The sequence below is a fragment of the Ambystoma mexicanum genome, chromosome 5p (genome assembly GCF_040938575.1).
Source record: "Ambystoma mexicanum isolate Mex_15411 chromosome 5p, UKY_AmexF1_1, whole genome shotgun sequence".
Taxonomy (NCBI): Eukaryota; Metazoa; Chordata; class Amphibia; order Caudata; family Ambystomatidae; genus Ambystoma; species Ambystoma mexicanum.
Genome location: NC_090930.1, coordinates 207,203,423 through 207,216,227, shown reverse-complemented (window position 1 = coordinate 207,216,227; position 12,805 = coordinate 207,203,423).

Below are 12,805 nucleotides of genomic sequence, written 5' to 3'. Positions count from 1 at the left end.
GTTTACCCTTGTCCTTCCGTACCTCAATTTGGGTTTTTAAGTCGATCAAAGCCGTTTCGGTCCCATGTCTGGGTCAAAATCCAGATTGTTGTAGACCTAGTAGGTTGTTAGATTCCAGGTAGTCTTGGATCTGAAAGTATGCTGCGCGGTCTAGAATATTGAGCAAAAACGGGACAGTAGTAATAGGTCTGAAGTTGGTGGATATGTTGGGGTCTAAGGATGGTTTTTTAAGCAATGGGATCACCCAGGTGTCCTTAAGGTTATCAGGGACAATACCTGATTTAAAGGAAGAGTTTATGAAGGCCATGATGAATGGGGCTAGATCATGTGCAGAGTCCTTAATGATCGGGGCTGGGCAAGGGTCACCTTGGCAGTTAGATGGTTTTCATTCTCAGAATGATGTTTTCTACCTCAGTGGTAGTGAGTGGTGAGAAGGCAAATGGTTTAATGTTAGCCGAGTCTAGAGGGGGGGAACCTTGCGAGGGAAGGTGGTTGGTTGTCAAGTTTCAGACTGTCTTGCTTGTTTTTAATTTTGGATTGTAGCATAGAGATTTTATTCAATAAGGCAGCTTGTATATTGGCACACCATTTACTGTCTTTGGTGCAGGTGTCAGGGGGGGTGGCTGGCGTTACTAGCTCTTTTATGATCTTGAAGAGTTCCTTTGTGTTCGAGTCAGCTTGTAGGATACGACTATTAAGGGACTTTTTTTGCAGTGAATATGGCATCTTTGTAGGTAAGTGAGGCAAAGAGGAAGCCATCTTTATGTTCATCAGAGGGGTGGCTTTTCCAGTGATTTTCAGCAGCGCGTTTAGCTTTGCGGAGCACTCTTAACTGTGGGGTGAACCATGAGTTGAGATGTGCTCATGGTTTGGACTTCCTGAGTTTGATGGGTGCAATGGAATCTATAGCTGTAAGCATAGTGCGGTTGTAGGTGTCTGCTAAGGAGGTGGGATCGGAGCAGGAGTCAGTGGCAGCGTTGAGAGATGGGAGTAGCAGAGGCAGGAGTTTCTCCTTGGTTATGTCCTTTTTTCTTCTGGTAGGGAGGGCTGGGGCTATCAGGGTCGGGGTCCGCGGGGTGGCTTCAATGTTAAAAGTTATGATATGATGGTCAGACCATACGCAAGGGGTATTGGCGAGGATATTAATATTGCAGTTAATGCCGGCTAGCCAGTCAAGGGTACTACCTTTGTTATGAGTAGGTTCTTGAATGTACATGGTAAAGCCATGGTCAGTTAGGACATTCTCCAAGTCTAGTGCGGCAGGATCTTTCGGGTCGCCAAGACCCAGATTAAGGTCTCCTAGTATGATAGTTTGGGAATTAGTTTTAGTTTTGTCAAGGAGGTAAGGAGCTTTTTAGCCTGTGAAAGGAAGCGCCCCCAATTTCAGCACGATCCTCCCCGCAATGAGAGACAATAAGGGACTCTCCCGTAGTGGGAATAAGGCCAAGACAGAGTGCGGGTGAGCGTAAGTGGGAGTTTATCCAAAGAATAGGGCATGCAAAGAACTCTGCAACCTCCGAGAGCGCTCTGTCTGACAATAGCAAAGACAGGCGTATTTCTAATACAAAAAACGTCATCAGAACCTACACACTATAGGGGGCACAAGTTAATTGGGATTGGGTGGCGTCGACTAACTATAGGTGTTGCTGCAGCGTGGTTGGTCTTGGCGTGAGGACGTCACTGGTCAGCCTCGTGGGTTGGGTTGGGCCTGGCAGGCCAGCTTGAGGTCATCCGAGCGGTGTTGGTATGCTGGGGCAGCCTGTGACAAAGATGAATACCTCTCCTGACTCGTTTGCCCTAGGCCATGCACACTGCAGTTATTCAAGAAACGACATCTAAGTTCATCAATAAATCGCTCGGCAGTTTGTCTTATACAATAAACGCAACGCATGAGGAATGCACCTCTTGAGAGGTCCGGTGATTGTCGGTTAGGGTGAGATTTACCTGTGTCCTATTGACCGGTATTTTAGGTCGAGGGGCTGAGTTTTGGGGCCTGAGCCGACTGGTACATGCCTGTCTGTCGCGTTAGAAGTTATTATATAAATGGGTCTCTGTGTCTTGTCCCAGTGATGGGGGTCGTTCTTGGGGTGGTCTAGGGGGGAGGGTTGTGGACTTTACGAGAGGGTGCTGGTAGATCAGTGGATTCAAAACGTGGGTTTATTACCGTGCTGTAAATAACGCAGGTGGTGGGCTGTGGCCTTGGGTGCGGTGCCGGGGCCTCTGACTCTCTGAAGCGGCTCCAGCTTGGTTGGGGGAGGTGAGGGAGTGCGGCACAGGCCTTAGCTTCCTTATCTGGCAGGCTTGGCAGGGTGGGAGGAAGAATGGCCTTGCATATACTCACAAAGGTTTTTTCCTCGTGCGTTGCTAACTTTTAAATGCAGAACTTTTATAACGTTCCGCCTTATTTTGATGTTATTTAAACACACATATATATTTCCATTTCGTTACACATTTCTTTAATACAGTCGGTCCGAGTACCTTTTCGTTACCTAACATTATATTTACTACATGATGTGATTATTTTATGTACATTAAACGTTACACGAGGTCGTTCTAGGTTATGGCCTACAGAAATTGATGCTCGCTGCTTTAGGTAATTAAGAAAACATATATGAGTAAGTAAAGGCTATACATTTGGTCGACATCTTTCTCTGTGGTTGTAGCAGCACTAGTCCAGACCTAGGGTGGTATCATGTAACGTTACATCTTTATGGTTAATTCACAGTTTACATGATCTGTTTAAACTGAGGTAGTTCGTTAATACCAATACTTGAATTATTTTCTACTTTCTTCAGATAGTGATGCTTCAGCTTTTTTCCCGTCACCCCGGCCTCGCGGACCAGGTCATGCAGGGTGCGATATTACATTGTGGATGAGAATAATGTTACAGTGTTAGCATCTCGGGTTAGCTCATATCCGACTTTCTCATGGGAACGCGCTCGCAGCGGATCTACCAGGGCTACTGCGGCGGCAGAGATGCATGAAAGGTCCTCCAAAGGTGGGGGCCTCGTTACAGTGTGCTGAACTCACGCCATGTTTGCTAAACAAGATGGCTTCTAGGCCTAACTGAATTTGGGTATATGCAGGGAACGGATATGTGTGGGCAATGTCGTCGGCGGGTGACCCCTCCTCCACCTGGGCCCGGGTGGCATGAGGGGACGGCCACCGAGTCATGGTCCTCACCTGGGGAGAAGGCTGCAGGTGAGGAGGGCCTCGCGGCCAGTCCTCCCCTACATTTCCCCCCTTTCGTTACTAAAGTAACGAATTCTTTAGCTCTTCTAATCTTCTACATTCTTGCTCCTCTATCACTGCGTCATCCCATGCAGGTGTTCCTTTTCTAGGCATCCAGGCTCTGCATACCCCCCTCAAGCTCTCACCTCTTCTAGCATACTCATCTGGGGTACATGTTAAATATATACAGTCACCCGTCTCTTCCAAGTCTACCCAGACCTCCTCATACCATTCCAGTTCCACATCTCTGGGTTCTTTGATAGTGGTGTGCCATAGTTTGTCTACTATGTACTTATCACGGCACATAGGCACTAACTGGTATCTGGGAGTGTTATCCGGTCCTGTCTGTACATGTACTTCTTGTGTCGCCTTAATTGTACCACCAGAGTTGCCCATTGTCACCATCATCATCGCACCGTTAGGGACTGCGTTAGCACAACATCGAAGGCCCACCTGGCACAGGCAGAACACCACGAGGAGGACCACCGCCACCGGTATCAATAATTTCATCGTCATTCCAAGCCAGGAGGGAACCCAGGAGAAGATATTGTCGAACCATGAGCTGTCTTTAGCCCCACCTTCCAGCTTCATTTTCTCTCCCAGGTTATGGACTGCTTCAATGACGTGTGACAGGGACCCATTTTCTGCGTCTTCAGAAGGTACGAACGTGCAGCACGCACTTCCTATTTTTCGGCAAACACCTCCATCGATTGCTGTTAGCAGGTCCAGAACATACCTGTTCTGCATGGTCATTAGTCGCAGAGCTCGTAATTCCACCTTTATTATGTTGAAACCTTCTTCAGTGTCATTGGCCAGCTGAATCAATTCCCACCGTGTGATCTGAAGCCATTTTGCATTTGCTCTTGCTTGGACACTTGAAACCAGTGAGGCAAAAAATGTTTCCACGGAGCTGAACAGGCGATACCTGTCTGGGATCTGTGCCAATAAATCGGATGACGCTTGTGATATATAGTTTGATGCTCGCTTGTTCCGTGATAGCTCCTCTTCTTTCCCTCCGGAGGACAGGACATAGAGGTGTGCTTCTGCAGTGGGAGACGTCTCGTCCTTGTTCATGTTTCCTTGCGTCTTTTTATTTTTGTCGACGTGGCTTTCTGGAATCACCATTAGGGCCGAATGCAAAGTGGCCATCGAGCAGCTGCCACTCCATGCCTGGGGAAGGTGCAAGTAAGCCTGATTCCCGCACACCCAGTATGTGTCCATTAGTGCTGCTGTTCCTTTTTTCATGTCTGGGATGGTGAGAGTTTTGTTACAGTTTTTGTTCGTTCCCATTGCCACTTTTCCTTCTCCCTTGAAACATAGTTCGTTTTGTATTTCACTTTGTAGCTTGAAGGGTTTCTCCATCGCTGTTACCCATGTTAGTTTAGAGATGTGTTCTTTCCATATTGGTAAGCACGTTTTTTCCATCCATCGCAGCTTGTCTGGTTGGACACCTCTCAGTGCTTCCGCTTTGCACAGTACTTCTTCATCTTTCCATTTGTTTTCTGAAAACAGCGTCCCTTGTATTGCAAAGAAAGGTTCTTTAGGACAGACCACTCCAGACGCTTTTGAATAGCACGTTTTGTTGTCCTGTATTATTTTGAAAGAGACATCGTGTGCTTGAAAGGTGTTCTTTATTCTACACAGTGTGAGATGAAGGAGACATTGGGCATCCACAATGGGCAATTCTCTTGGCAACAACACTTTGGGTGTACCTGATGCATGGGGGATGAGTGAACAGACATAGCAGCTTTCATTAGTTGTCTGTTTAGCTGTTGTACTCATATCTGCATACCATTTATTTGCTTGGTGGGGGTGTCGTGGGTCTTCCATCTTGTCTAATCCTAACCCATAATACTCATCATACCCCCTCCTGCTTGTCTCTCTTCTTCGCCTACTTCTCTCCCCCCTCCTGTACCTTATAGTTTCGATAGGTGTAAGAATAGGCCCCCCTTTCTCATTCCCTCCCCCCTTTTCCAATTCTTCATGTAGGGACTTGTGTTCTGTCATTGTAATTACTTTTCCATTTTCCTCAATAAACAACAAGTCGCTGTTTTGTATCGGGGCGGGAAGGGTAGTGGGGCTGTTATATATTTCAGGTAGGGACATTGTGTCATTTTCCATACCTTTATCTTTTGATCGTGACGGGGCAGCAGTGGGTGGTGCAGTGTAGTAACCCCATACAAGGCGGGATCCATCCCAGATCAAAAAATCACCTTCTTTAATATTCATGTTTGTAATTGAATTCGTGCCAGGGGCAAGGGTGGTGTTACTCCCCCCTCCCCCCTCGTTCATCTCAGTAGAGATGAACGCTATGACCCAATGTGTCATTAGGCAGAATATTGAGATGAAGAACACAATAACACACATTGAGAAACCGCATTCGTATGAATATGTCAATCTATCTACTAACATTTCTCTAAATCTAACAAATCTATTAGTTGCAGGCTGCCCATCCGATGCCATAGTGAATCCTGTTTGAGACATAAAAGTGCATTAAGTACACGCATGTAAACATTTAGAACGTTGTGAAAAAATTTTTCGGCAAAGTATGGGAGTGGGTGAAGGAGGGGGTATGTCCACAGACAAGGTAACTTTACAAATATTACTATCAGTACATTATTTCATACATAAAGAGAAAAGTCGAGAGAGAGAGAGAGAGAGAAAGAGAGAGAGAGAGAGAGAGAGAGAGAGAGAGAGAGAGAGAGAGAGAGAGAGAGAGAGAGAGAGAGAAGAAAACTTCTCCAAAACCCAAAAAGGACCAAAAAAAAAAAACCTTAAAAAGTTGTAAAAAATTATATATATATATATATATGTATATACACATGTTCATTTCAGTACGCATGTCATGCGCCATTCGTGTTCAGTGTTCAGCACTTAATGCACACAAAATTCCCATCATCCATTCTGCACAATTTCATTGTCCGCAGCTGTCTGTGCCTCGTCCTGTACCTCACCTTCCGCGGCGCTATAAGCTCTGCGTACGTCTGTCAAATGCACCCAGTATCGTAGGCCCTTTACCTTTACTGCTGTCGGTGTGCAAAACACTACCTCATAAGGGCCATGGAAACGTGGTGCATTCCACCTTCGCACAAAACTTCGGACATATATAAGGTCACCAGGCATTAGTTGTAATGGTTTTTCAGGCATTGTCTCTGTTTCTGTTGTGTTCCCCTCCTCTCTTGTAGAGGGGGGGGCTAGTTGCTTTGCAATTACGCGCGCTGCCCGTGTCAGTTTTCTCAAGTACTCTGTGAACTCCTCTCCTAATATCGCTGCGCTTCTGTGTGCATCAGAACGTTCACGGAGAGGTGAATGCACTGTGTGCATCCTCCTTCCCGTGACGATCTCATGCGGGGACAAGTGGTGGTCTTTACTTGGCTGATTTCGTAACTCGAACAAGGCCAAAGGCAGGCAGTACATCCAGGTCTTTTTAAGGGAAAAACACAGTTTTGACAATCTGCTTTTTAACAGACCGTTCATTTTTTCCACTACGCCATTACTTTGAGGATGATAAATTGAACATAATTTGTGCTTTATTCCCAATAGGGTAGTCACTTCCTTGAATAGTTCATTAACAAAATGCGTGCCGTTATCTGAGCGAATAACTTCGCAAATCCCCCAGCGCGGGAACACTTCCCGCACTAGGAACTTCGCGGCGCCCTTCGCATCAGGGCGCGCACAGGGGCCTGCCTCCACCCATCTCGAAAATGGACATACAACCACAATCATGTAGCGAGCCCCGTTACATCTTTCTCCCATGTCTACATAATCAATGTGGAGCTCTCTGAATGGGCCATTTGGTTTGGGTATCGTTCCTCTCAGTGTGCGCAATGTCATACCTGAGTTGTAAATCTGACATGTCGTGCATTCTAAAGCCATTCTTGTGACATGTTCATGGAGGCAAGGTGCAAACCAATCTTCTTGTATCTCTGCCATTATGTGTTGCTTTGCGTTATGTGCGGGAAAGTGTAGTTGTTGAAATGCTATTTCTAACAATGTTACTGGCATTACCGCTTTTCCTGAACTTTTTTGTCGCCATAACAAATCAGTCGGCGATTTGCTGCATCCCCTTTTAGTCCATAGCAATTTTTCTTCTGCACTAGCTCCCTCTTGCAGCTCTATTATTTCCTGTGTGGGCATCATGTTGTATCCTGTGGGGACCTCTTGGCTTGCTGTGTGGTGCAACATGTATTCTCCTACTACACCTTTCTGTAAATACGAAGCTTCTTTGGCAGCGGCGTCTGCTGCCGCGTTCCCCAAAGATATAAAATCTGTATTTGTGGTGTGGGCTTGGCATTTTACGATGGCCACTGCCGTGGGGTCTTGCAGAGCCTCAATCAGTTCTTTCAATAGTTCTGCATGCTGAACTGGTGTTCCATCTGCTCGTCGGAACCCTCTCCGCCCCCACCGTGCCAACCCGCCGTGTACTGTCGTTGTCATGTATGCTGAGTCGGTATATATTGTCACTGCGCACCCCTTGGCGGCATGCAATGCTTCTATTAGCGCAATTAGTTCTGCTGCTTGGGCTGAATAGTGGGATGGGAGGCGGTGTTGCACTAGTGTCTCGTATTCATCTTCCTCTAATCGTACAACTGCCATACCCACATGTTTCTCTCCTGTCTCCATATCTATTGATGCTGACCCGTCTACGAAATACACCTCTCCCTCGTTCAGGGCATTCTCAAAAATCACTTGATCCTGACCTTCGTCACCTGTGAATGTAGCGCAGTTGTGGTTTTGCATGTCCTCTACGGTGCACGCCTCTGTGATGAATGTGGCTGGGTTCACTGTTTTACATCTTACTATGTGGATGTTTGCGCTGGACAGTATTATTTCATATGCTGTGGCGCGTTGTGTTGTCAAGGTGCTCTTTGATCGCTCTAATATTGCAAAGAGTGAGTGTTCCACAAACAGTGTCACAGGACAGCCCATCACTATCGTGGCACTTTTCTCAATCGCGAACGCGGCTGCAGCTAGAGATTGCTCGCACGCGAAATGACCTTGCATTACTGCGTCTAGGGTGCCACTATAGTAAGCCAGTGGTTTGTGCCCTAACGATGTCTTTTGTGTCAATACTGCTGTCATCAGTGTTCCTTTGCAGTGTGAAAATAAGAAGAATTCGCGCCCATAGTCTGGATTTGCCAGTACTGGAGCGCTTGATATCAGTTCTTTTAGTGAGTCAAATGCTGTGTTCATCTCTTCTGTCCATTCTATGTGTTTGTTTTCCTGCTGTGCCTCTTTTAGTGCCTGTAACAAGGGCCTTGTGTATGCTGCATAATCCAATATCCATGCTCGGCAATAGTTGCACATACCCAGAAATTTCTGCATCTCTTTTACTGTTTTGGGCTCCCCAACTGCTCTAATCGCCTGTGCCCTGTCGGGTATGATCCGCTTGCCATCCTTTGATATCAACTGTCCCAAGTATAGGACCTCGGTCAGACAGTATTGTAACTTCCCCTTGTCCACCTTGTACCCTTTATTGGCCAATAATGTCAGGAGTGTTATTGAGTCCTTTCTACACTCTTCCTCAGTTTGTGCACAGATCAATAAATCATCAACGTACTGAATCACTGTGCTTTCTACACACAAATTCCCCAGATCTTCATGTAGTACCCTGTTGAATATGCTTGGGCTCTCGCAATACCCTTGAGGCAGTCTGCAGTGTTCGAACCTCCTCCCCCCTAGTGTAAACGCTGTTAAGTACCTGCTCTCCTCTGCTAAGGGAATCGAGAAAAATGCATTTTTTAAGTCAATAACTGTGAAGTGGGATGCCGTTTTTGGAATGTTGCACAGTATTGTTGATGGGTTCGGGACTAAAGGGAACTCCTTCTGAATCACATCATTGAGTGGGCGTAAATCCTGTATCATCCTCCATGAACCTCCCTTCGCCTTTTTAATCGGGTAAATGCATGTGTTGCATGGGGAGTTTGAGGGCACTATTATTCCTTGTGCTAGCAGTGCATCTAGTGTCTCTCTGATCCCTTCTTCTGCTTCGCGTGACAATGGATATTGTTTTACCCGGGGTATAATTGCTCCCGGTTTCAGTTTTATTACCACAGGCTGAACCTCATGTAATAACCCCACGTCATGGGGGCCATTTGTCCATATGTTAGTGGGTACTAGCCGCATGTCGTCATCAAAGAATGCATGTGGTGCTCCTACCACTGCCATTAATTCAACTTGAGTTTTTCTGGCTGTAACTACAATGTCACACGGCATTGCTAGTTCCATCACTATTTCGCCATCTGTCTCAGTGTCTGAAAATAGCTCCTCGTCCGAGAGCTCCCTCAGTGGGATATTTGCATTTGTACACAGTACTGTCCGCCACTCACATCCTTCCATGTCAACGCCAATCACACATATTCTGTTTGCTGACACGTGTACTGCGTGTAAATCCAACGATACCACTGACCCGAGAGCAGTGTCGGGGCTTGCTATGGGGCGGAAGAGGAATTCGGCTGGAATCCTCCAATCTATCCTTTTTAGTTCTGGTACTATGAGAGCCAATGCTCTCATGCCCTCAACAAACATCTCCTCGTTTCTTGGTAACCCTCTGATCTCTTGCATAATTGTGTGGCCGTGTATTACTGCTAATATGCGGAGGGGGCATATGCCTGGCGTCGAACATACGATACCGCTCCCTGTGAATGATATTGTCATATTTAGTTTGCTTAAGAGATCTCTCCCCAGCAAATTAATGGGAGAGTGTTCATAGTACAGTAGGGGTGCTTTCACTGTTTTACCCCCCACTGTCACATCCAATGCTTCTGTGTAAGGAACTTCAATTACAGCCCCAGAGAACCCCTGCGTCTCTAACGTTCTATTAGATAACGGGAACCGGCCCTCTCTAATGCATGATTTCTCCGCTCCCGAATCCACCATGAATATGAACTGCTTGTCTCCTATCTGCGCTCCTATCAATGGTTCCTCTGATGCATTGTGGGTCGTAGATAGTACTGGACACGCAAGTGCTCTCTGTGGGCTGTCCTATGCGGGGTGTCTCATTGCCCCCCCTTGATCAAAAATGTTCCCCGAAACTACTGACACCCCGCTGTAAGGTGCAGGAGCAGGTGCTCCGTTAGCTACTGTGGCGAAAGTGTTACCTGGCGTGTATTGCATATTGTCATTATTCTGTGGGTGGTTTTGTGTCCTGTACTGATGTCCGTGTAGTTGTGCGTTACTTCTTTGTCCTACATTTTCTGGTTGTTGGTATTGTCCCATGGGGAGGCCGTAGGGGCTTCCTGGGTGGGGGTGACCGTACTGTTCTGTCTCCTGGAACCCGTTGTTTTGTTTGCTCCTGCACTCTCTTGAGTAGTGCCCCCATCTCCCACAATTCCAGCAGCTCCCCTGTGGACCTCTGGGACCCTGCCACCCATTACCTCCCATTCCTCCATACCCTTGTCCTCCTCTTCGGCCCCGGTACCCACCTCTTCCCCCTCTTGGGGCCCACTCTTGCCACATTGGACCTCCGTTCTGCTCCTGCTCAGTCCACTGTCGTTGTCCTTGTCCTGCCCAATTTGCTGCTATTCTTCCTTGTATTGCTATTTGCCCCTCCTCTCCTTCCTCTCCCTCCCTCATGAGTGGGAGTCCTGCTACCGCTGCTGCAACCTTCACTAGTTTTGATTGTACCAACTTTGCCTCGTCTGCCAACCTTTTCTGTGCTACTTCCCTCTCTCTCTCTTTGATCCTTTTGCAATGGTGCACTATTATACTTTGGATCTCTGGCCACCCCTTCGCCTCAACGCCCGCTATCTTATCGAGTGCCTTCTGCACCTCTTTTGGGAGCCCTCTCTTAATGATGAAATAAAATAGAGATGTGGATTGGTGCCAGGGCGTGCCCGTTTCCGCTCTCCACATCTCCTGCACCCGGAGAATGTAATCCATAGCATCCTCCCCGTCATTCATTGTACATTGCATTACTGACTGTAAATCAGGGGTATCTGGGAATGTCTCCCGCAGCGCGTCCCACACCCTTGCTCGTACTGTATTAAAGGAAGCCCCATCATGACGATCATAATCTAACGTCACGGCCGGGAAACCAGCCTTAGCCCATACTCTGTCCGCTTGATCTCCTACTGCGGTTACTAGTAGGCTTTTCACATCGCCTACTGCCAATGGTATGCCGGCGGTATGTTTCTCAAATGCATATATCCACTTGCTCGCCCCTCCTGACAGCTGGGGCAATAATTTCATTAAATTAGCCTTATCCATCTGAGCCCATGGTATATAGTTTGGTCTCCCCCCCCCTCTGTGTATCAATGGAAGTTGTAACTTCCCTTTTGCAGTTGCACCCTCCCTTTCCTTAGTCGCTGCTGACTCCAATGACGCCATCTTCCCCACCCTATTTCTTAGTCGTCCCATCCATTCGTCGTCTATAGTCCCTAGTGAACATGCACCGTCCACTTCCTCGCTTTCCCCTCCCACTGCCATACTCAACCTATCACTGTCATCCAACCCTCCTCTGACATCACATAACAAGTCCTCTCTGATCCCTCTCTCTCGTGATACATCACCAATGCTCCCTTCTACTGCTCCTACCTCTATTATTCGTGTCGGCTCTTCCTCAATCCTGAACAGTATTTCCCCCTTTTTCCATCCTTCCTCAATCTGTCTACCTTCGCTCGACGCTCTAGACGTGCGTCCTGATTGGGTGGGGGCACACGCTGTGCGCTCACATATGTCTTTTATCCTTGAGAGTTCATCCCTTGCCACAGTAAGCCTCGACTCTAAGTCACTCGTTAGCTTCTCTATATCCACCCTCTGTGTGCTTCCCTGGGCGCGCTCTCTGGTGCTTTCGTATGGCGGGGGGGCTGTTGGTCTTTGTGGTGTACCAGTTGTGGGGGGAGGCACATACGTAGGGTCGCTGTATCCTGCTGCGGGGGCTGGTTTAGGTAATATCGGGTACAAACTAATCACCTCCGCAGGTTGTGCTGTACTTAGCTGTTCCTTTTCCTCTCTTGGAATCATCAATGGATTATCTGTGGTGGAAGGTAGATCAATATTTGGTGCCGGAGCTTTGGGTGGGGGTACCTCCTCAAACAATCTCCAGAGGTCTAATATCTCCTTCCTATTTTGCCATTGTTTCCCCTTATACTTGAGGCTAATGCATGTTCGTACCATATCAAGAACGCTTTTGTCAAAAGACCCTCCCTCGGGCCAAATCTGGGGCAGACCCTCCCCCTTCAATTCTGTTACCCATTGATCGTGATATTTATTTATTCGTTCAGCGTATCCCGGTAAGCTCTTACAAATATGTGACAAGGGAGTTTCGGCCCCCATCCTCTAAATCACTCTCACAGCCGTGTCCACCTTCTTTACGTTTAGTTAGGTGTAGATCTATGTATGTATACCCTTATGGCACAGACAAGAGCGGACGTCTCAAATATTATCACCCAAGTTTGTTCACTGCGCAAATCCTTTCGCACTCACCATAGCTCATCTCCTTCCCATTCCCATACACTCTCATATGATTCCGCTTACACTGATCAAGTACTAGTTATGGTCAACACTCTCTGGCGCCACCTCGCGGTCAACCGATCGTCTCCAACACTCACACGGTGCGCGCACCCATCACAAT